The following is a 24,432-nucleotide window of genomic DNA, read 5'->3' as shown; positions in this document are numbered from 1 at the left end:
ATTCCCATCTTGCTTTAATTTAGTTTCTATTCTGCATTCTATTATTCTAGCATCTTAGTTTATCTTCCCTTATTGATTTTTCTATTTTCCCAATTTTGTTTATGAACTCTTCATGTTAAATTCATTTTCCTTTTTAATGCAATTTAAGGTATTTCATGTTTATTGCTTCTTTCTTCATTTGTTGTTATTGATTCCTTGCAATTGATAGTCTTAGATTTTACATTCTCTTATTACTTTTCTATGCTTTTATTTTGTTCCTTCCAAGCATTTGATAAAATGCTTGGTTGGATTTTAAAACAGATTTTTATGTTCTTAACTTGGATTGATCAATTAGAGACTCTTGAGTTATCAAAACTCTTTTGTTGAATGGTAATTGAAGATTTTCGGTTAGTGTGAACTTCACTAAATCTAGTCTCTCACTATGAGTTGACTAGGCCTTGTGAACTCAAGTTGATTGTATGCACTTGACCTTCCTCCGTTGGCTAGAGGTTAACTAGGTGAAGGCAATTCACATTTACCATCATAATTGATAATGATAATAAGGATAGGACTTCTAATTATCTTTCCTTGCTAAGAGCTTTCGTAGTTATTACTTAATTTTCTTGCCACTTTTACTTTCTTGTCTTTTATTTCAAAAACCTCAAAAATATTTTTTCCCAAAACCAATAGTAAGTACAGTTCCCTGTAATTCCATGAGAGACGACTCGAGGTTTGAATACTTCAGTTAATTTTATTGGGTTTGCATTTGTGACAAACAATCTAAACATTGACTGAGGATAATTTATTGGTTTAGAACTATACTTGCAACGCGATATTTTTGTGAAAACTCTTTACTGACATTTTTCCTCCGTCATTGAGAACAGAAAAATAAATAATAAATATTACTAATAAACAAAAAACACACAAATAAAAGAAAAAAATACAATTATGTAAATATAAATATATTTACACCAACCAATAACTTAGCACACATATGCAACATCCCCGGCAATGGCGCCAAAAATTGATGGGTAGAAAAATGTCGGTTAAGAATTTCTCATAAAAAGAGTGTCGCAAGTACAGCCTTAACCGATAAAAAATCCACTATCCATTTAGAATATGTCACAATTAAGAATAAATAACCGGGAGTGGAATCCTGTGTCGTTTCCCAAAGAGTTAACACAAGATGTAAATTATTGGTTAGGATTTTCCTCAATATTTTTGAAATTGAGTGATAAAGCACTATTGTACGGTTTATTTTGTATTCAATTGAGTGGATTTTTCCCATTATTCTCACACTTATGCGTATAATTTGCATGTTTTACATTTTCCTTCCTAATTTTGTGCTATGATTTAAAACATGCTTCTTTGGCCTTAAATTTGCTAGTTTTTAATCCTTTGTTATTACCATCAATGCCGTGATATGATTGTTAAGTGTCTTCAAATTTTATAGGGTAGGAATGGCGTAGAAGATGGAAGGGAAGCATGCAAAATGGAAGAAACACAAGAAATTAAGGATTTCAGAATCTGGTAGCGACGCACACGCGTGGATGACGCCTACGCGTGAAAGAGTGCCACGTGCTGCACTAAACAGAAAATATTGGGGGCGATTTCTGGGCTGTTTTTTGCCCAGTTTCAAGCCCAAAAATGAAGATTAGAGGCTACAAAGTAGAGCAGAAGGGGGGAATCATTCAACACATTCATACATACCTTTTTTGGTTTTAGGTGTAGTTTTCTAGAGAGAGAGAATCTCTCTAGGTATTAGGATTTTTAGTTTTATTTCTTCTCCAATTCAGATTCCCATCTTGCTTTAATTTAGTTTCTATTCTGCATTCTATTATTCTAGCATCTTAGTTTATCTTCCCTTGTTGATTTTTCTATTTTCCCAATTTATTTTATAAACTCTTCATGTTAAATTCAGTTTCCTTTTAAACGCAATTTGAGGTATTTCATGTTTATCGCTTCTTTCTTCATTTGTTGTTATTGATTCCTTGGAATTGATAGTCTTAGATTTTACATTCTCTTATTACTTTTCTATGCTTTTATTTTGTGCCTTCCATGCATTTGATAAAATGCTTGGTTGGATTTTAAAACAGATTTTTATGTTCTTAACTTGGATTGATCAATTAGAGACTCTTGAGTTATCAAAACTCTTTTGTTGAATGGTAATTGAAGATTTTCGGTTAGTGTGAACTTCACCAAATCTAGTCTCTCACTATGAGTTGACTAGGCCTTGTGAACTCAAGTTGATTGTATGCACTTGACCTTCCTCCATTGGCTAGAGGTTAACTAGGTGAAGGCAATTCACATTTACCATCATAATTGATAATGATAATAAGGATAGGACTTCTAATTCTCTTTCCTTGCTAAGAGCTTTCATAGTTATTACTTAATTTTCTTGCCATTTTTACTTTCTTGTCTCTTATTTCAAAAACCTCAAAAATATTTTTTCCCAAAACCAATAGTAAGTACAGTTCCCTGTAATTCCTTGAGAGACGACTCGAGGTTTGAATACTTCAGTTAATTTTATTGGGTTTGTATTTGTGACAAACAATCTAAACATTGACTGAGGATAATTTATTGGTTTAGAACTATACTTGCAACGCGATATTTTTGTGAAAAATCTTTACTGACATTTTTCCTCCGTCATTGAGAACAGAAAAATAAATAATAAATATTACTAATAAATGAAAAACACATAAATAAAAGAAAAAAATACAATTATGTAAATATAAATATATTTACACCAACCAATAACTTAGCACACATATGCAACATCCCCGGCAATGGCGCCGAAAATTGATAGGTAGAAAAATGTCGGTTAAGAATTTCTGATAAAAAGAGCGTTGCAAGTACAGCCTTAACCGACAAAAATTCCACTATCAATTTAGAATATGTCACAATTAAGAATAAATAATCGGGAGTGGAATCCCGGGTCGTTTCCCAAAGAGTTAACACAAGATGTAAATTATTGGTTAGGATTTTCCTCAATATTTTTGAAATTGAGTTAACACAAGATGTAAATTATTGGTTTATTTTATATTCAATTGAGTGGATTTTACCCATTATTCTCACACTTATGCATATAATTTGCATGTTTCACATTTTCCTTCCTAATTTTGTGCTATGATTGAAAACATGCTTCTTTGGCCTTAAATTTGCTAATTTTTAATCCTCTGTTATTACCATCGATGCCGTGATATGCTTGTTAAGTGTCTTTAGATTTTCTAGGGCAGGAATGTGATGCTAGGGCATTTTGGCCAGTTTCTTTGACCTTTCTTTACTGTTTTTATGGTAGTTTCATGCATTTTCTTAAGAAATAAGCTAGTTTTGGGTAGATATTCACTTACATCTTGTTTCAAGTATACATTGTGCATTTTACATGATTTCATGGGAATTTTGCATGAATTATATGACAAATTGGATGATGCATGTCTCATGACTTGGATTAGAACTTTGATGCACTTTGCTGCTTGATTTCAGGACAAAGGAAGCAAAGAAAAACCACGTTAGCACGCACGTTAGTTCAACGAACGTGACCTCTAAAGTGGAATGGTAGCTAGTTTGCAAAGTTAGTGAGAAAGGTAATCGCCAATAACGCCCTCGAAGCCATCACAGCCAGTGACGGATCCAGAAAATTTTAGAAGTGGGGGCAAAATAATTATAGCAAAATAATAAAAAATATTAATATTAATATGTTTAGATATTTAAATTTTAGAATATATTAGCTAATCAAAATTTTAATAAATAAATATAATTAATACATCTAAAAGTATAGTAATTTAGTTAATTTTTTTTTCATTTCAATATTTCGGTAATATTACATGAGCTACATTTATTATTAATATTTGTGTCTAGTCAAGTATTTAATATCTGTCAAATTACATTTATATTGATTATTTTTTATATTATAACTCAATAGCTAAAAAATTTATAAAAAATATAACTCGAATGAACTAAATTAAAATTTTGACAATTTTTTATTTTGGTGTCTGAATTTTTTCTAAAATTATGCGAGAAAGACAAAAAATTTGTGAAAAAAATAAAAATTCAAATCAAACAATCACAATTATCTTTATATGTAGATATAGACAAAATAATATATTTTTCTCTATTAAATAAATATTAAATAATTTTTTGATATTTAATTGAAAAGTTAACATTTTATAATATTATAGTAAACGTTTTCTTAACGAAAACAATATTATGTGTATGTATAAATTAAACAAAATTAAATTAAACAAAATAAAAAAAATAAATAAATGATATATATTATAAAAAAATATTAAATACTAATAATCTCATTTATATTTAAAAAATTAAGCTTAACTTTAGGCAATTAAATAATTAGATTTTTATTAGTTATTATTAATATTTGTTTTGAATTTATATAATATAAATGTCTTATACATAATTTTTTTTTGAAGTGTGGGGGAAAATAAATTATTATAATGGGACAATTCTCTATATACATATATAATTATTATTAGTTTTTCAAAAATTTAATGGGGGCAATTGCCCCCACAGTGCCACACATAGATCCGTCCCTGATCACAGCCCACGTTAAGAGTCACATTAACTAAGTTAACGTGAACTCTAACATGGACAAATACAATAAGGCCAACGTTAGTGACACTCTCCTTTGTCACTAACGTTGGACCAAGCTCATAATTGGCCACGTCAGTTGCCACGTTAACTTAGTTAACTTAGTTAACGTGGACTCTAACGTTGGAAAGCAAAAGAGAAGCCAACATTAGTGACATTCACCTTTGTCACTAACGTTGGCCAAGCCTCCATGAGCCACGTTAACTCCCACGTTAATTTAGTTAACGTGGAAGCTAACGTGGAGAGAGCAATTGATCGCCAACGTTAGTGACACTTACCTTTGTCACTAACGTTGGGTTGAACCACCAAGAGCCACATGAGCAACGTTAACTCCCACGTTAACTTAGTTAACGTGGATAAAGAGATAATGAGCCAACGTTAGTGACACTCACCTTTATCACTAACGTTGGGGATGGCTAGCATTACTACGTTAGAAGCCACGTTAACCTAGTTAACGTGGACTCTAACGTGGGAAGTAGGGGCACATTGGAACGTTAGTGACAAAGGTAAGTGTCACTAACGTTCTCGAAGGATTGGCATTACTACGTTAGAAGCCATGTTAACCTAGTTAACGTGGACTCTAACGTAAGGAGAAGGGGTGACTCATCACGTTATTGGGAAAGGTAAGTCCCAATAACGTATGCAAAGGGCCAAGAGGCAACATTAGTGGTCACGTTAGTGCCACTAACGTTGAAGTCAACGTGATCATATTTGGGTTAGGAACGTTAGTGAAAAAGGTGATTGTCACTAACGTTCTCGAACCCACACTTTCACTTAACGTTGACACCACTAACGTCCTGAGCCAAAGTCCCTGCCTACTTCACATTTTCTCTCTGCAAGCAAAGCTAAGCCCAATAAAGAGGATAACTGCTTCAAACTCAAGATCCAAAGGCCCATACCCAAGACTTGAAGAGCCAACTAGATAGAAGAGTAGTATATATAGGAGTAACTTTGAATTAAAAATGGGTTGGAAACTTTAGGAGCCAGAGGGCATAGAACTACTCTCTGTATTTTTACTTTCCCTGCAACTTCTAGTTTTACCTTCATGATGTATTCTCCATCTTTGTTTTCATTTTTCAGAGCTATGAACAACTAAACCCCTTTCATTGGGTTAGGGAGCTCTGCTGCAATTTGATGGATCAATATTCATTTTCATTCTTCTTCTTCTGTCTTTTCTCTTGATTTTCACTAGAAAGCTTTCAATCTTCATCCAATTGGGTAGTTATCTTGGAAAAAAAACTATTCATACTTGGATCTCTTCGGAACCTTGGAAAAGGAATGAAGAGATCATGCTAGAAATGCTTTCTCATGCTAGATCAAATTGGGTTTGGATGGATATGTGACTATAATCCTACCAATACTTGATTTGGGAATGCATGTGGTATAATCAGTGCCCATACTTCATCTCTTCTCATGAGCAATTGACCAAGGAATTGGCTATTGATCAAGATTTGAGAGATTGGATTACCAAGGAATTGGGATTCAATCACTTAAGATTGCCAAGGAGATCAATGAATGCATTGATTGAGAAAGAGATAAAAATGAATTTGATCCGGAGAATGCAATATCTCCTAAGCCCAATGAACTCCCATTTCTGATCTTACCCATTCTCTTTAATTTCTGCCATTTACTTTTATGAGCATTTCCCCCATCCCCATTTAAGATTCTACAATTTACTTTCTGCCATTTACATTCAGCTCTTTATTTCTAGCATTTACTCTTTCTGCTATTTACTTTTCCGCTATTTAATTTTCTGCAAATCTCAAATTAAATTCTGGTTTGCTCAACTAGAACATTCCTCTAATTAAAGTTGCTTGATCAATCAATCTCTGTGGGATTCGACCTCACTCTATAGTGAGTTTTTACTTGACGACAATTCGGTACACTTGCCGAAGGAAATTTGTTACTAGACGAATTTTTCGTGCATCAAGTTTATGGCGCCGTTGCCGGGGATTGATTTGTATCAACAATAATTATGTTGGAGGATAATTAGATTGAGCATTTTTCATTCTGCTGATTTAAAATTCTGTTTGAGCAATTTAATTTCAGTTTCAGTTGTTTTTCTTCCCATCCCTTTAACCCTTTTATTCCAGTTGTTTACAAACTTTTTCACTCACCCACTAACTGTTTGATATATTGCTTCGCTCACACTAACAACATTTTTTTTAACAAGAATAGTTTTTGTATGTATTTCATTGCTTGTGCCTTGTTGATTGTATGACAGGGAGAAGAAGCAGGGCTTCAACTTCCTTTGATTTTGAACCTGAGAGGACCTTCCTTAGATTAAGGAGGGAAGCAAGAGGAAAAAGAGTAGTAGGTGCTGAAGAAGAGGAAGAGTACTTCGAACCCAACATGGAAGAGAATTTGGAGAACAACCATGAAGAGGAGGCTCATAATCAAGGCCATGCCAACCATGCTGGGAAAGAAAGGAGGGTCTTAGGATCCTATATCAATCCTAATCTAGGAAACTGTGGAAGCAGCATTCAGAAACCCACCATACATGCCAACAATTTCGAGCTAAAACCTCAGCTCATCACCCTGGTGCAGAATAATTATTCATTTGGAGGAGGTGCTCAAGAAGATCCTAATCAACACTTGACCAACTTCTTGAGGATTTGTGACACAGTGAAGTCCAATGGAGTCCACCTAGATGTATATAGGCTGCTCTTGTTCCCCTTTTCACTCAGGGACAAGGCATCCAAGTGGCTTGAATCCTTTCCAAAGGAGAGCTTGACTAATTGGGAAGAGGTAGTGAACAAGTTTTTGGCAAGGTTTTACCCCCCTCAAAGGATCAATAGGCTGAGACTTGAAGTGCAAACGTTCAGACAGCAAGATGGGGAGACACTTTATGAAGCTTAGGAAAGGTTCAAAGATCTAACAAGGAGATGTCCACCAGAGATGTTTAATGAGTGGGTCCAACTTCACATCTTCTATGAAGGTTTTTCCTATGAGTCGAAGAAGGCTGTGGATCATTCATCAGGAGGCTCTTTAAATAAGAAGAAAACCATTGAAGAAGCCATAGATGTCATCGAAACAGTTGCTGAGAATGACTACTTCTATGCCTCTGAAAGAAGTAACACTAGAGGAGTAATGGAGCTGAACCACATGGATGCATTGTTAGCTCAAAACAAGATGATCACCAAGCAGCTAGCAGATCTTACCAAGAAGGTGGAAGAGAACCAAGTTGCAGCGGCCATCACCTCATCGCCAACTCAAGAAGGAGTAAACATAGGAGAAGAAGGTGACTGGGAGCAAGCCAACTATGTGGGAAACTCACCTAGACAACTCCAAGATCCATACTCCAAATCTTACAACTCTGGATGGAGAAATCACCCCAACTTTGGATGGGGAAATCAACAAGATCAAGGCCAAGATCAAAGACGTCCAAATCCCAGCAACATAGCTCACCAACATTCAACACCTAGACCATATCAACACTCACATAACAACCCCTCTCAACACCTATACCAAAGCCAACCTAACCATTTTCTTCCCTCCAATCTCAACTCACCATCACCTTCTGATGACAGACTCTCAAGGATTATGAACTTACTTGAGGGTATATGCAAAGAGGTTCAAGACAACAAGGTGTTCAAGGAGGAAGTGTGAGCTAACTTTAAGAACCAGGGAGACACCATCAAGAGGTTGGAATCTCAAGTAGCTTATCTCTCTGAGCACATTCCCAAACCTACAGATGGATTCCCAAGTGATACGGAGAAAAATCCGAGAGGAGAAACAAAGAAAGTAAGATGGGAAGATTGCAAAATGGTCACTACAAGTGATCAGGAGACCAAGGACGAGCCAAACAAGCTGTCAGAACAGCCTGAAGATACCTCAACAGAGAAGCAGGAAAAAGATCACCAAGAACCCAAAATCTCACAACAGGAGTTGCTGAGACTCTATACACCCTTCCCCCAATTACTCAAAGATGCTGTGGAGAAGAGAATATACTCAAGGTTTCTTGATTTGTTTGCATCCCTCCATGTAAACATACCATTCATCAAGACCCTCCAACAAATGTCGGCATACATCAAGTATATGAAGGAGCTGCTTCCCAGGAAACGTTCACTCAAGGGAGGGCAAACTATAGTGATGAATAAGGAGTGTAGTGCTCTCATTCAACCAGAGTTGCCTACAAAAAGAAAGGACCCAGGGAGTTTCTACATACCCTGTGCCATAGGAGAAACCATGTTTGATAAAGGACTTTGCGATTTGGGAGCAAGCATCAACTTAATGCCCTTATCCCTTATGAAGAGGCTACAGATCAATGAGATAATGCCCACAGATGTAGTCATCAGGCTGGCCAACAAAACTCAAAAACAAGCAATAGGAGTGGTGGAAAACGTGTTGGTAAAGGTTGGAAAATACTTCCTCCCAACAGACTTTGTCATATTGGACATGGAAGAGAGTCGCACTCACCCAATCATATTGGGAAGGCCATTCCTAGCTACAGCCAGAGCTCTCATAAATGTGGAGTGAGGGGAGCTAATTCTAAGGATCCATGATGAACAACTCACCTTCAATGTTTTCAAATGCTCACAAGAAACAGATCAAGAGAACAATGAACTAAGGAAAGATCAATGTGAGATACTAAAGGAAGAAACAAGCACTGAAGCACAACCAGCACATCTGGGAATCCCATTGATTGAGGAACAAGGCAAACAATAATTGCCACAGCTCAAAGAAAATCAGGAGGAACCTAAACCACCAGAATCATATGAGACCAGCAACAACATTTCCTTAGAGGAGGAGGTCACGAAGAGTAAGACAACATCACAAAGAACAAAGAAGAAGGTACCAAGGAGGTGGAGGAACAGGAAGATCTCTATAGAGGACTTCTCTCCAGGGGATAAAGTAATCTCAGCTTACTTCCCAGACATCCCCTCTGATCTCCCCACTGTACCATCACAATTACCTAAAGTTTTCACCATCAACAGAGTTCTCTCCTTGGAACATGTAGAGATCATTGATACAACCAATGGATATAGGTCTACTGCCAGAGGAGAAGACTTGAGGCACTATCAACCTCCCTGATAAAGGAAAAACGTCAAGCTAGTGACGCTAAAGAAGCACTTCATGGGAGGCAACCCATGTTTTATATGCTTTTAGAATAGTGAATAATTCAATATTGATGAGTTCCAGACCAACCTTGACAAACACTTAGCGAAATCCTTATTATGCAGTATATAGTGAAGAACAAGTTTGGTGTTCAAGGCATACCAAGAAAGCATGAATGTAATTTAGATCATGCTATTCTTGGAGCCTTGAACAGAACCTTTTTCATCACATTGCTACAAACTAAGTTTGGTGTCACCCATGGTGCTACCAAGGTGCATATAAGGATACACAGTAGTTGGTTAGTTGGTATTCATGAATAAGCAATCTAATTTTTTTCCTTCCTTATTACTCTGGCCGAAAAGTTTAGCTCTTTCAATGATATTAGTTTTTCTTTATTTTATTTTATAGGAAAAAGGAAAGGAGCATTGAAGGGGATTGATTGGACAATTAAATAAGGAAGGTTTGGACACCACAAAAGGAGGGTACTACACACGTGCCTCAAGAGGGGATGCATTGGAAAATGTTGCCATGCAACATTGAAAAGGATGAGACCATTGAAGACCGGACAAAATTTTTCATAAAGTTGATGATCCTTGTCCTTTCTCCAGGCTAAACCCCATCCGTCCATTTCCACCCACAACATCCATCCAAACACTTCATTTTCCCACCACTTCCCTATATAAGTAGTTCTCCCTCCATACCCCTTTCACATTCTAAATTCCCTTCTTTTGTGCTTCTCCTTTTCGGAACTCAGCATCAAAAATACCCCCTTTCACTCTATTTCAACCTTGCCAATAATCATTATCTGTCCACAAATTTCACCACCATCACACATTAACTCCCAATCATGGCATCTCCAAGCTCTAAGAGAAGAAAAGGAAAGGAACCCATAGAGCAACGTCAGTTCGATGCAAGGAGATTCAGAAGTGCATTCCATGAGCTCGAATTTGAACGAATAAAGCTTAGGAAGATACTGCCTGAGTTAACATTCCAAATCAATGAAGATGAGTGCCCACAGATTCGGGAGAAGATTGAACAAAGGGGCTGGGAAAAGCTCACAAACCCAGAAGGGAGGATAAATGCAAACCTCATAAAGGTGTTCTATGCAAACGTGGTCAGAGAGGATAAAATCAAGGCCCCCAACTTCAAAAGCTATGTAAGAGGAAAATAGGTGGACTTTAGCCCAAATGCTATAACAAGACTTCTTCAACTGAAATCACCACATTTTGATGTGCCTAGTTATCATGCAAGGATAAGTAAGAGCCCTGACAAGGATGAACTCGAAGAAATAGTGAATGACATATGTGTTATAGGAATTGACTGGGAAAGATATGCGGATGGGAGGCCAAGGTTCATCAAGAGAGGAGACCTCAGCTCAGAAGCCAAGGGATGGTTTGAACTCGTGAGGAGATCCATCCTCCCAGCCGCAAATAATTCTGAGGTAAACATTACTCGAGCTACTATGGTACATTGCCTAGTACAAGGGGGAGATATCAATGTTCATGAACTTATAGCTGAAGGGATTCAAGAGTCAGCTGAGAAGATGGATTCGGGTGCCTGGCTTTGGTATCCCAGCACCTTCTCAGATTGTGTACAAAGGCCAAAGTAGTCTTTGAGGATAGTAATCCAGATTGGGTAAATCCTGGGAGGCTAATTACGCTTCAGCGTCTGACGTATGTGACACCTGCCCAACAACAAAGAAGACCTCATCTAAGGAAGAGGACATCAGAAGAAGCACAAGAAGAAGAGCCTTTCCATGGAGAACCCCAACCCATGGAGTATCATCAAGAAGGATATCATGACCCAACTAACATCAACTTGGGTCACATCAGAGGAGCCATCGATGATTTATCAAGGATATACATGGAAGGACAAGAACAACAACTACAATTTCAGTCTCAGAGAATGGATCGGCAAGAGGAAATGCTAACAAATTGGATGAATCAACAAAGAGAATGGCAGAAACAACTAGTGGAGCAGCAACAAGAGCAATATTCCCAGCTTACTCAAGCCATCAACCAAGTGAATGAGAGACAAGAGCGTCAAGATAAGCGCTTGCAGGAACTCAACCAGCGGCAGCAAGCTCAAATGAAAGCATTCAACGAGTTCAGTGTACTTAATGAAGGACAGCAACTACATAGGGAGGAGCTCAACGTAAACACTCAAGCCAAGTTGAATTACATGTCTAGTCATATGCATCATCTACACTATGCCATCCCTACATATGATGAGGTCCAAAAAGACTTTGTAGAACAAGAAGAAAGGAAGGTGAAACAGTAGAAGGAAACATTAAAGAAGAAGATGGAAGATACTGGCTTTTGGAAGAAGTTAATTGGAAAAAGCAAAGGGAGTGGAAGTTTAAGCACTCAAGAGGGACAAAAAGAAGACAAACAAGGAGGGGAGCATGGGCATCCACATGAGTAAAAGGTGGTGAAGTTTCCATCTTTGGTCCATCTTTTTCTATGCTTTAAATAAGGAAGATCTTGTATGAAATAGAACATGCTTCCATGATAGTTTGAATTTTTTTAATCTATCTTTAAAACTTTTCGTTGATTAGGTCTATGCTTGCTAGTCTGAATGTCACTGCATCTTTTCTTTACTTAATTGTATGTTCATCCTTTTTAACCAAATGAAAAGAGAATGAGTGTTTTATAAAGGACCAGAGTGGAGTTCATATTATGGAGTAAGTTCCTAAGTTTGTGGTGTAATCATAAGTTAGCTAAGTTGGTTCACCAACAAGGTGGAAAGACAACTATCTGTCCTGAATCCTATGCTTTGAACACACTCCATAAGACTAACTAAATAACAAGATCCTAATAAGAAAAAAGGAAAGAAAAGGGAAAGTGAAGAATAAAAGAAAAATAGCAAGAAAAGAGGCTAGGCACCAAGGGGTTGAGTATTGAGGGATGTGTCTGTGGTGTTCTTGTACCAAGGATCTGCTTGGATTACTAAGCTCTCAGGGGTGCTTTATCACCTGGTAACTTGGGTTAGATAACCCGGGATTATCAGCTGAAAGTCCACTATCAAGAGCAATCTTTGCTAACAAAACATTTAGTAGCCCAAAGAGGTGCTGGACACCAAGACCTCAAAGAAAGAAAATAAACAAACCATGTGCCTGTGGTGTGTATGTATGGGGGAGAGACTTGAGGAAGTAAGTCCTTAGGGGTGTTTCAACACCTAGCACCTTGAACCAACTAGTTCGGGAGTGTTGGTTGAAAGCTTATTCTAAAGAGTTGCCCCCTTACAGAGCACTTAGCCTAAGAACACAAATAAGCCCTGAAATGACAACAAAAGGATCAATGAATAAAAGTCTCATGGGATGCACTCAAGTGAGTATTCTAGGACATGATAAAGGTCTGAAAGCCAGTGAAGGAATGAACCTAAGTTGCTATGCAAGAAACCACCATAAAACCAGGGACATGACTTCCACAAGAATGACTCATTTCTCTTGGAATTCCATTCATCATTCTCTTCTTCCAGTACTTGCTTAGGGACAAGCAAGCTTTAAGTTTGGTGTTGTGATGCTAGGGAATTTTGGCCAGTTTCACTGACCTTTCTTTATTGTTTTTAAGGTAGTTTCATGCATTTTCTTAAGAAATAAGCTAGTTTTGGGTAGATATTCACTTACATCTTGTTTCAAGTATACATTGTGCATTTTACATGATTTCATGAGAATTTTGCATGAATTGTATGACAAATTGGATGATGCATGTCTCATGACTTGGATTAGAACTTTGATGCACTTTGCTGCTTGATTTCAGGACAAAAGAAGCAAAGAAGAACCATGTTAGCATGCACGTTAGTTCAACTAACGTGACCTCTAACGTGGAATGGGAGCTAGTTTGCAAAGTTAGTGAGAAAGGTAATCACCAATAACGCCCTCGAAGCCATCACAGCCCACGTTAAGAGTCACGTTAACTAAGTTAACGTGAACTCTAACGTGGACGAATACAACAAGGCCAACGTTAGTGACACTCTCCTTTGTCACTAACGTTGGACCAAGCTCATAATTGGCCACGTTAGTTACCACGTTAACTTAGTTAACGTGGACTCTAACGTTGGAAAGCAAAAGAGAAACCAACGTTAGTGACATTTACCTTTGTCACTAACGTTGGCCAAGCCTCCACGAGCCACGTTAACTCCCACGTTAACTTAGTTAACGTGGAAGCTAACGTGGAGAGAGCAATTGATCACCAACGTTAGTGACACTTACCTTTGTCACTAACGTTGGGTTGAACCACCAAGAGCCACATGAGCAACGTTAACTCCCACGTTAACTTAGTTAACGTGGAAGTTAACGTGGATAAAGAGATAATGAGCCAACGTTAGTGACACTCACCTTTGTCACTAACGTTGGAGATGGCTAGCATTACTACGTTAGAAGCCACGTTAACCTAGTTAACGTGGACTCTAACGTGGGAAGTAGGGACGCATTGGAACGTTAGTGACAAAGGTAAGTGTCACTAACGTTCTTGAAGGATTGGCATTACTACGTTAGAAGCCACGTTAACCTAGTTAACGTGGACTCTAACGTAAGGAGAAGGGGTGACTCATCACGTTATTGCGAAAGGTAAGTCCCAATAACGTATGCGAAGGGCCAAGAGGCAACGTTAGTGGTCACGATAGTGCCACTAACGTTGAAGTCAACGTGATCATATTTGGGTTAGGAACGTTAGTGAAAAAGGTGATTGTCACTAACGTTCTCGAACCCACACTTTCACTTAACGTTGACACCACTAACGTCCTGAGCCAAAGTCCCTGCCTACTTCACATTTTCTCTCTGCAAGCAAAGCTAAGCCCAATAAAGAGGATAACTGCTTCAAACTTAAGATCCAGAGGCCCATACCCAAGACTTGAAGAGCCAACTAGATAGAAGAGTAGTATATATAGGAGTAACTTTGAATTAAAAATGGGTTGGAAACTTTAGGAGCCAGAGGGCATAGAACTACTCTCTGTATTTTTAATTTCTCTGCAACTTCTAGTTTTACTTTCATGATGTATTCTCCATCTTTGTTTTCATTTTTCAGAGCTATGAACAACTAAACCCCTTTCATTGGGTTAGGGAGCTCTGCTGCAATTTGATGGATCAATATTAGTTTTCATTCTTCTTCTTCTATCTTTTCTCTTGATTTTCACTAGAAAGCTTTCAATCTTCATCCAATTGGGTAGTTATCTTGGAAAAGAAACTATTCATACTTGGATCTCTTCAGAAGCTTGGAAAAGGAATGAAGAGATCATGCTAGAAATGCTTTCTCATGCTGGATCAAATTGGGTTTGGATGGATATGTGACTATAATCCTACCAATACTTGATTTGGGAATGCATGTGGTATAATCAGTGCCCATACTTCATCTCTTCTCATGAGCAATTGACCAAGGAATTGGCTATTGATCAAGATTTGAGAGATTGGATTACCAAGGAATTGGGATTCAATCACGTAAGATTGCCAAGGAGATCAATGAATGCATTGATTGAGAAAGAGATGAAAATGAATTTGATCCGGAGAATGCAATATCTCCTAAACCCAATGAACTCCCATTTCTGATCTTACCCATTCTCTTTAATTTCTGCCATTTACTTTTATGAGCATTTCCCCCATCCCCATTTAGCGTGAACTTCACTAAATCTAGTCTCTCACTATGAGTTGACTAGGCCTTGTGAACTCAAGTTGATTGTATGCACTTGACCTTCCTCCATTGGCTAGAGGTTAACTAAGTGAAGGCAATTCACATTTACCATCACAATTGATAATGATAATAAGGATAGGACTTCTAATTCTCTTTCTTTGCTAAGTGCTTTCGTTGTTATTACTTAATTTTCTTGCCATTTTTACTTTCTTGTCTCTTATTTCAAAAACCTCAAAAATATTTTTTCCCATAACCAATAGTAAGTACAGTTCCCTGCAATTCCTTGAGAGACGACTCGAGGTTTGAATACTTTAGTTAATTTTATTGGGTTTGCATTTGTGACAAACAATCTAAACATTGACTGCGGATAATTTATTGGTTTAGAACTATACTTGCAACGCGATATTTTTGTGAAAAATCTTTACTGACATTTTTCCTCCGTCATTGAGAACAGAAAAATAAATAACAAATATTACTAAAAAATGAAAAACACAAATAAAAGAAAAAAATACAATTATGTAAATATAAATATATTTACACCAACCAATAACTTAGCACACATATGCAACATCCCCGGCAATGGCGCCGAAAATTGATGGATAGAAATATGTCGGTTAAGAATTTCTGATAAAAAGAGCGTTGCAAGTACAGCCTTAACCAACAAAAATTCCAATATCAATTTAGAATATATCACAATTAAGAATAAATAACCGGGAGTGTAATCCCGGGTCGTTTCCCAAAGAGTTAACACAAGATGTATATTATTGGTTAGGATTTTCCTCAATATTTTTGAAATTGAGTGATAAAGCACTATTTTACGGTTTATTTTATATTCAATTGAGTGGATTTTACCATTATTATCACACTTATGCATATAATTCGCATGTTTCATATTTTCCTTCTTAATTTTGTGCTATGATTGAAAACATGCTTCTTTTGCCTTAAATTTGTTAATTTTTAATCCTCTGTTATTACCATCGATGCCGTGATATGTGTGTTAAGTGTCTTTAGATTTTCTAGCGCATGAATGGCTTAGAGGATGGAAGGGAAGCTTGCAAAAATGGAAGAAACACAAGAAATTAAGGATTTAAGAAACTGGTAGCGACGCACACGCGTGGATGACGCCTACGCGTGACAGAGCGCCACGTGCTGCGCTGAACAGAAAATGTTGGGGGCGATTTCTGGGCTATTTTCGGCCTGGTTTCAAGCTCGAAAATGAAGATTAGAGGCTACAGAGTAGATTAGAAAGGGGGAATCGTTCAACACATTCATACACACCTTTTTAGGTTTTAGATGTAGTTTTCTAGAGAGAGAGGCTCTCTCTAGGTATTAGGATTTTTAGTTTTATTTCTTCTCCATTTTAGATTCCCATCTTGCTTTAATTTAGTTTCTATTCTGCATTCTATTATTCTAGCATCTTAGTTTATCTTCCCTTGTTGATTTTTCTATTTTTCCAATTTGGTTTATGAACTCTTCATGTTAAATTCAGCTTCCCTTTTAATGCAATTTGAGGTATTTCATGTTTATCGCTTCTTTCTTCATTTGTTGCTATTGATTCCTTGCAATTGATAGTCTTGGATTTTACATTCTCTTATTACTTTTCTATGCTTTTATTTTGTGCCTTCCAAGTGTTTGATAAAATGCTTGGTTGGATTTTAAAACAGATTTTTATGTTCTTCACTTGGATTGATCAATTAGAGACTCTTGAGTTATCAAAACTCTTTTGTTGAATGGTAATTGAAGATTGTCGGTTAGCGTGAACTTCAGTAAATATAGTCTCTCAGTATGCGTTGACTAGGCCTTGTGAACTCAAGTTGATTGTATGCACTTGACCTTCCTCCATTGGCTAGAGGTTAACTAAGTGAAGGAAATTCACATTTACCATCATAATTGATAATGATAATAAGGATAGGACTTCTAATTCTCTTTCCTTGCTAAGAGCTTTCGTAGTTATTACTTAATTTTCTTGCCATTTTTACTTTCTTGTCTCTTATTTCAAAAACCTCAAAAATATTTTTTCCCATAACCAATAGTAAGTACAGTTCCTTGGAATTCCTTGAGAGACGACTCGAGGTTTGAATACTTCGGTTAATTTTATTGGGCTTGCATTTGTGACAAATAATCTAAACATTGACTGAGGATAATTTATTGGTTTAGAACTATACTTGCAACGCGATATTTTTGTGAAAAATCTTTACTGACATTTTTCCTCCGTCATTGAGAACAGAAAAATAAATAATAAATATTACTAATAAATGAAAAACACACAAATAAAAGAAAAAAATACAATTATGTAAATATAAATATATTTACACCAACCAGTAACTTAGCACACATATGCAACATCCCCGGAAATGGCGCCAAATATTGATGGGTAGAAAAATGTCGGTTAAGAATTTCTGATAAAAAGAGCGTTGCAAGTACAGCCTTAACCGACAAAAATTCCACTATCAATTTAGAATATGTCACAATTAAGAATAAATAACCGGGAGTGGAATCCCGGGTCTTTTCCCAAAGAGTTAACACAAGATGTAAATTATTGGTTAGGATTTTCCTCAATATTTTTGAAATTGAGTGATAAAGCACTATTTTACGGTTTATTTTGTATTCAATTGAGTGGATTCTACCCATTATTCTCACACTTATGCATATAATTCGCATGTTGTACATTTTCCGACCTAATTTTGTGCTATGATTGAAAACATGCTTCTTTGGCCTTAAATTTGCTCATTTTTAATCCTCTGTTATTACCATCGATGTTGTGATATGTTTCTTAAGTGTCTTCAGATTTTCTAGGGCAGGAATGGCTTAGAGGATGGAAGGGAAGCATGCAAAAATGGAAGAAACACAAGAAATTAAGGATTTCAGAATCTGGTAGCGACGTGCACGCGTGGATGACGCCTACGCGTGACAGAGCGCCACGTGCTACACTAAACAGAAAATGTTGGGGGCGATTTCTGGGCTATTTTTAGCCTAGTTTCAAGCCCGAAAATGAAGATTAGAGGCTACAGGGTGGAGCAGAAGGGGGAATCATTTAACACATTCATACACACCTTTTTAGGTTTTAGATGTAGTTTTCTAGAGAGAGAGGCTCTCTCTAGGTATTAGGATTTTTAGTTTTATTTCTTCTCCAATTTAGATTCCCATCTTGCTTTAATTTAGTTTCTATTCTGCATTCTATTATTCTAGCATCTTAGTTTATCTTCCCTTGTTGATTTTTCTATTTTCCCAATATAGTTTATGAACTCTTCATGTTAAATTCAGTTTCCTTTTTAATGCAATTTGAGGTATTTCATGTTTATCGCTTATTTCTTCATTTGTTGTTATTGATTCCTTGCAATTGTTAGTCTTAGATTTTACATTCTCTTATTACTTTTCTATGCTTTTATTCTGTACCTTCCAAGCGTTTGATAAAACGCTTGGTTGGATTTTAAAACAGATTTTTATGTTCTTAACTTGGATTGATCAATTAGAGACTCTTGAGTTATCAAAACTCTTTTGTTGAATGGTAATTGAAGATTGCCTGTTAGTGTGAACTTCACGAAATCTAGTCTCTCACTATGAATTGACTAGGCCTTGTGAACTCAAGTTTATTGTATGCACTTGACCTTCCTCCATTGGCTAGAGGTTAACCAAGTGAAGGCAATTCACATTTACCATCACAATTGCTAATGATAATAAGGATAGGACTTCTAATTCACTTTCCTTGCTAAGAGCTTTCGTAGTTATTACTTCATTTTCTTTCCATTTTTACTTTCTTGTCTCTTATTTCAAAAATCTCAAAAATCTTTTTTCCCATAACCAATAGTAAGTACAGTTCCCTGAAATTCCTTGAGAGATGACTTGAGGTTTGAATACTTCAGTTAATTTTATTGGGTTTGCATTTGTGACAAACAATCTAAACATTGACTGAGGATAATTTATTGATTTAGAACTATACTTGCAACGTGATATTTTTGTGAAAAATCTTTACTGATATATTTCCTCCGTCATTGAGAACAGAAAAATATATAATAAATATTACTAAAAAACAAAAAACACACAAGTAAAAGAAAAAAAATACAATTATGTAAATATAAATATATTTACACCAACCAATAACTTAGCACACATATGTAACATCCCCGGTAATGGCGTCGAAAATTGATGGGTAGAAAAATGTCGGTTAAAAATTTCTTATAAAAAAAGCGTTGCAAGTACAGCCTTAACCGACAAAAAATTCACTATCTATTTAGAATATGTCACAATTAAGAATAAATAACCGGGAGTTGAATATCGGGTCATTTCCCAAAGAGTTAACACAAGATGTAAATTATTGGTTAGGATTTTCCTCAATATTTTTGAAATTGAGTGATAAGGCACTGTTTTCCGGTTTATTTTGTATTCAATTGAGTGAATTTTACCCATTATTCTCACACTTATGCATATAATTCGCATGTTTTACATTTTCCTTCCTAATTTTGTGCTATGATTGAAAACATGCTTCTTTGGCCCTAAATTTGCTAATTTTTAATCATTTGTTATTACCATCGATGCCGTGATATGTTTTCTTAAGTGTCTTTAGATTTTCTAGCGCAGGAATGGCTTAGAGAATGGAAGGGAAGCATGTAAAAATGGAAAAAACACAAGAAATTAAGGATTTCAGAATCTGGAAGCGACGCGCACGTGTGGATGACACCTACGCGTGACAGAGCGCCACGTGCTGCACTAAACAAAAAATGTTAGGGCCGATTTCTGGGCTATTTTTGGCCCAGTTTCAAGCCTGAAAATGAAGATTAGAGACTACAGAGTGGAGCAGAAGGTGGGAATCATTCAACACATTCATACACACCTTTTTAGATTTTAGATCTAGTTTTCTAGAGAGAGAGGATCTCCCTAGGTATTAGGATTTTTATTTTAATTTCTTTTCCAATTTAGATTCCCATCTTGCTTTAATTTAGTTTCTATTCTGCATTCTATTATTCTAGCATCTTAGTTTATCTTCCCTTATTGATTTTTCTATTTTCCCAACTTAGTTTATGAACTCTTCATGTTAAATTTTGTTTCCTTTTTAATGCAATTTGAGGTATTTTATGTTTATTGCTTCTTTCTTCATTTGTTGTTATTGATTCCTTGCAATTGATAGTCTTAGATTTTACAATCTCTTATTACTTTTCTATGCTTTTATTTTGTGCCTTTCAAGTGTTTGATAAAATGCTTGGTTGGATTTTAAAACAGATTTTTATGTTCTTAACTTGGATTGATCAATTAGAGACTCTTGAGTTATCAAAACTCTTTTGTTGAATGGTAATTGAAGATTGCCGGTTAGCGTGAACTTCACTAAATCTAGTCTCTTGATGCCAAGGCATCTAGGCCAATTTCACTTACCTTTTCTTTACTTTTTTAGGGTAGTTTCATGCATTTTGGCAAGTTTTGGATGAAAATACACTTACATCTTGATTCAAGCAACTATTGTGAATTTTACATGATTTCATGAGGATTTTGCATGGATTGAATGACACATTGATGATGTATAATCTCATGACCTGGGCTAGAGATTTGATGCACTTTATCTGCTTGATTTCAGGACAAAGGAAGCAAGGAAGAACCATGTTAGTAGCAACGTTAATCTAATTAACGTGACCACTAACGTGGAATGGGAATGAGCTTGCAACGTTAATAAGAAAGGTGGTCACTAATAACACCTGCGAAGCCATCATAAGCCCACGTTAATTGCCACGTTAACTACATTAACGTGGTAGTTAACGTGGAGATAAAGGGAGCTCCAGCATTAGTGGTAAACGTGAACACCACTAACGCTACAAAGTGGCAATTGGCCACGTTAAGAGTCACGTTAACTTAGTTAATGTGAACTCTATCGTGGAAGAAAAGACAATGCCAACGTTAGTGACACTCACCTTTGCCACTAACGTTGGATCAAGCTAACATTACCCACGTTAGTGGTCACGTTAAGACCACTAACATGAAAGTTAATGTGGAGCTAAGATTGATGAGCCAACGTTAGTGACACTCACCTTTGTCACTAACGTTGGAGATGGCATTCACTACCACGTTAGTGGCCATGTTAACCTAGTTAACGTGAACTCTAACGTGGGAAAGAGGGGCGTTTGGAGCGTTATTGATAAAGGTAAGTGTCACTAACGCTCTCGAAGCTAGGCATGCCCACGTTAAGAGTCACGTTAGTTATACTAACGTGAACTCTAACGTAGGGAAAGAGGGGCACAAGACAACGTTATTGGAAAAGATGATTCTCAATAACGCTTTCGAAGGATCATAAGGCAACATTAGCGGTCACGTTAGTGCCACTAACGTTGAAGTTAACGTGGACTATTTTGGGGTTGGACATTAGTGAAAAAGGTGATTGCCACTAACGTTCTCGAACCCACATTTTCACTTAACGTTAACATCACTAACGCCCATGCCTAACTCACACTTTTCTGCAAGCTGAGCCCACTAAAGACTGTAACTGCTTTAACTCAAGATCTAAGGCCCACATCCAAGACTCGAAGAACTCACTAGAAGATCAAGAAGAGTAGTATATATAGGAGTAGTTTTGAACTATAGAGAGGCTCGGCACTTTGGAGAACGACCCTCTGTATATTACTTTTCTGTATTTTAGCTAAGCATGTATTCTTTTCTGCCATTTTCCATTCCCAAAGCTATGAATAACTAAACCCCTTTCATTAGGTTAGGGAGCTTTGTTGTAATTTGATGGATCAATTATAGTTTTCTTTCTTCTTCCTCCCTCTTTTCTCTTGATTTACTAGAAAGCTTTCGATCTTAATTCAATTGGTTAGTTGTCTTGGAAAAGAAACTCTCCATAATTGGATCTCCTCTGAGCCTTGGAAGAGGGATGAGAAGATCATGCTAGAAATGCTTTCTCATGTTGGACCAAATTAGGGTCTGGGCAGATATAGTGACATGTAATCCGCCCAATACTTTGATTTGGAAATACATGTGGTATAATCAGTGACCACACTTCATCTCTTCCCATGAGCAATTAAATCAAGGAATTAGACAATTGTTCAAGCTTAGAGAGATTGGGTTGCCAAGGAATTGGAATTCAATCACTTAAGATTGCCAAGGAGATCAATAGATGCTTTGATTAAGGAAGAGATGAAAATGAATTTGATCCGGAGAATACAACATCTCCTAAGCCCAATGAATTCCCCATTTCTGATCTCACCCATTCTTTTTACTTTCTGCCATTTATTTCCATGTTCATCTCCCCGATTCCCCATTTAAGATTCTGCACTTTATTTCCTACAATTTACTTTCCCGCCATTTAATTTCCTGCAACATCAACTACACTCTCTTTAGCTCAACTAGCATACTCTTCCAACTAAAGTTGCTTGACCAATCAATCCCTGTGGGATTCGACCTCACTCTATTGTGAGCTTTTACTTGACGACAATTGGGTATACTTGCCGAAGGAAAATTTGTTGAGAGACAAGTTTTCGTGCATCAAGTTTATGGCGCCGTTGCCGGGGATTGATTTTGTATCAACAATGATTAAGTTGGAAGTTTACTAGATTGAGCATTTTTCTTTTGTTTGTTTATTTTATCTAGTCATTTACCTTCAGTTTATTCAGTTTCTTCCTCATCCCCTATACCCTCTCTGTTTTCTTTCTTTTTTTGTTGTTATTTATAATTCTGCTCACTAACCCACTAACTGTTTGATAAATTGCACCACTCATACTAACAATCACTCTAACAAGAATAATCACTTCATTTTATCTCTTACTGTGTGCTCTGTTAGTTGTATGACAGGGAGAAGAGGCAGAGCTTTAACTTCCTTTGATTTAGAACCTGAGAGGACCCTCCATAGATCAAGGAGGGAAGCAAGAGAGAAAAGAGTTGTTGGTGATGAGGAAGAGGAAGAGTACTTTGAAACAAACATGGAGGAGAACTTGGAAAACAACCATAAAGGAGAAGCTCACAACCATGCCAGAGAAGGCCCTACAAATCATGCTGGGTAAGAGAGGAGAGTTCTAGGCTCTTACATCAATCCAAATCCAGGAAACTGTGGAAGTAGCATCCAAAAGCCACCATACATGCCAACAACTTTGAATTAAAACTCTAGCTCATCACCCTTGTTCAGAACAACTGCTCATTTGGAGGAAGTTCCCAAGAAGACCCCAATCAACATCTAACCACCTTCCTGAGAATATGTGACACTGTGAAGTCTAATGGAGTCCATCTGGATGTCTATAGGCTGCTTTTGTTCCCTTTTTCACTCAGGGACAAAGCATCCAAGTGGCTGGAGTCCTTTTCGAAGGAGAGCTTAACAAATTGGGAAGACGTGGTGAACAAATTTTTGGCAAGATTCTACCCTCCTCATAGAATTAACAGGTTGAGAGCTGAGGTACAAACTTTTAGGCAACAAGATGGTGAGACTCTCTATGTGGCATGGGAGAGATTCAAGGACTTAACAAAAAGATGCCCACCAGACATGTTCAATGAATGGGTTTAACTTCACATTTTCTATGAAGGCCTTTCTTATGAGTCAAAGAAGGTTGTAGACCATTCAGCAGGAGGATCTCTAAACAAGAAGAAAACCATTGAAGAATCCATAGATGTCATTGAGATGGTAGCTGAGAATGACTACTTCTATGCTTCTGAAAGAAGCAACACTCGAGGAGTAATGGAGCTAAACCACATGGATGCATTGCTGGCTCAAAATAAGATGATCACCAAGCAGTTAGCAGATCTCACCAAGAAGGTAGAAGAAAACCAAGTTGCAGCAGTCATCACTTCATCACCAGCTCAAGAAGGAGTGAATATAGGAGAAGAAGGTGATTGGGAACAAGCCAATTATGTTGGAAACTCACCCAGACAAATCCATGATCCATACTCCAAAACTTACAATTCTGGATGGAGAAATCACCCTAACTTTGGGTGGGGAAATCAGCAAGACCAAGGCCAAGACCAGAGACGATACAACCACAATCCCAACAATAATGCAACTCACCAACATACCTCACAGAGATCTTATCAACACCCACCTAACCACCCTTCTCAACCACCCAATCTCAATCCACCATCACCAACCGAAGATAGACTTTCCAAGATTGAGACTCTACTTGAAGACATATGTAGAGAAGTCCAAGACAACAAGGTGTTTAAGGATGAAGTGCGAGCTAATATCAAGAACCAAGGGAAA

General features: G+C 36.9%; 1 non-coding gene across 1 annotated transcript; it reads right to left on the bottom strand.

Annotated features, from left to right (window-relative positions):
* Positions 1-23,619: 23,619 nt before the first annotated feature.
* LOC112716527 (small nucleolar RNA R71) lies at positions 23,620-23,723 on the bottom strand. The gene has a single exon (XR_003160388.1). It is a non-coding gene; the product is annotated as a small nucleolar RNA R71 (small nucleolar RNA).
* Positions 23,724-24,432: the final 709 nt, after the last annotated feature.

The sequence above is a fragment of the Arachis hypogaea genome, chromosome 1 (genome assembly GCF_003086295.3).
Source record: "Arachis hypogaea cultivar Tifrunner chromosome 1, arahy.Tifrunner.gnm2.J5K5, whole genome shotgun sequence".
Lineage (NCBI taxonomy): Eukaryota > Viridiplantae > Streptophyta > Magnoliopsida > Fabales > Fabaceae > Arachis > Arachis hypogaea.
Note: the sequence above shows the minus strand (reverse complement) of the source record. Positions and strands in the feature narration are given on the sequence as shown.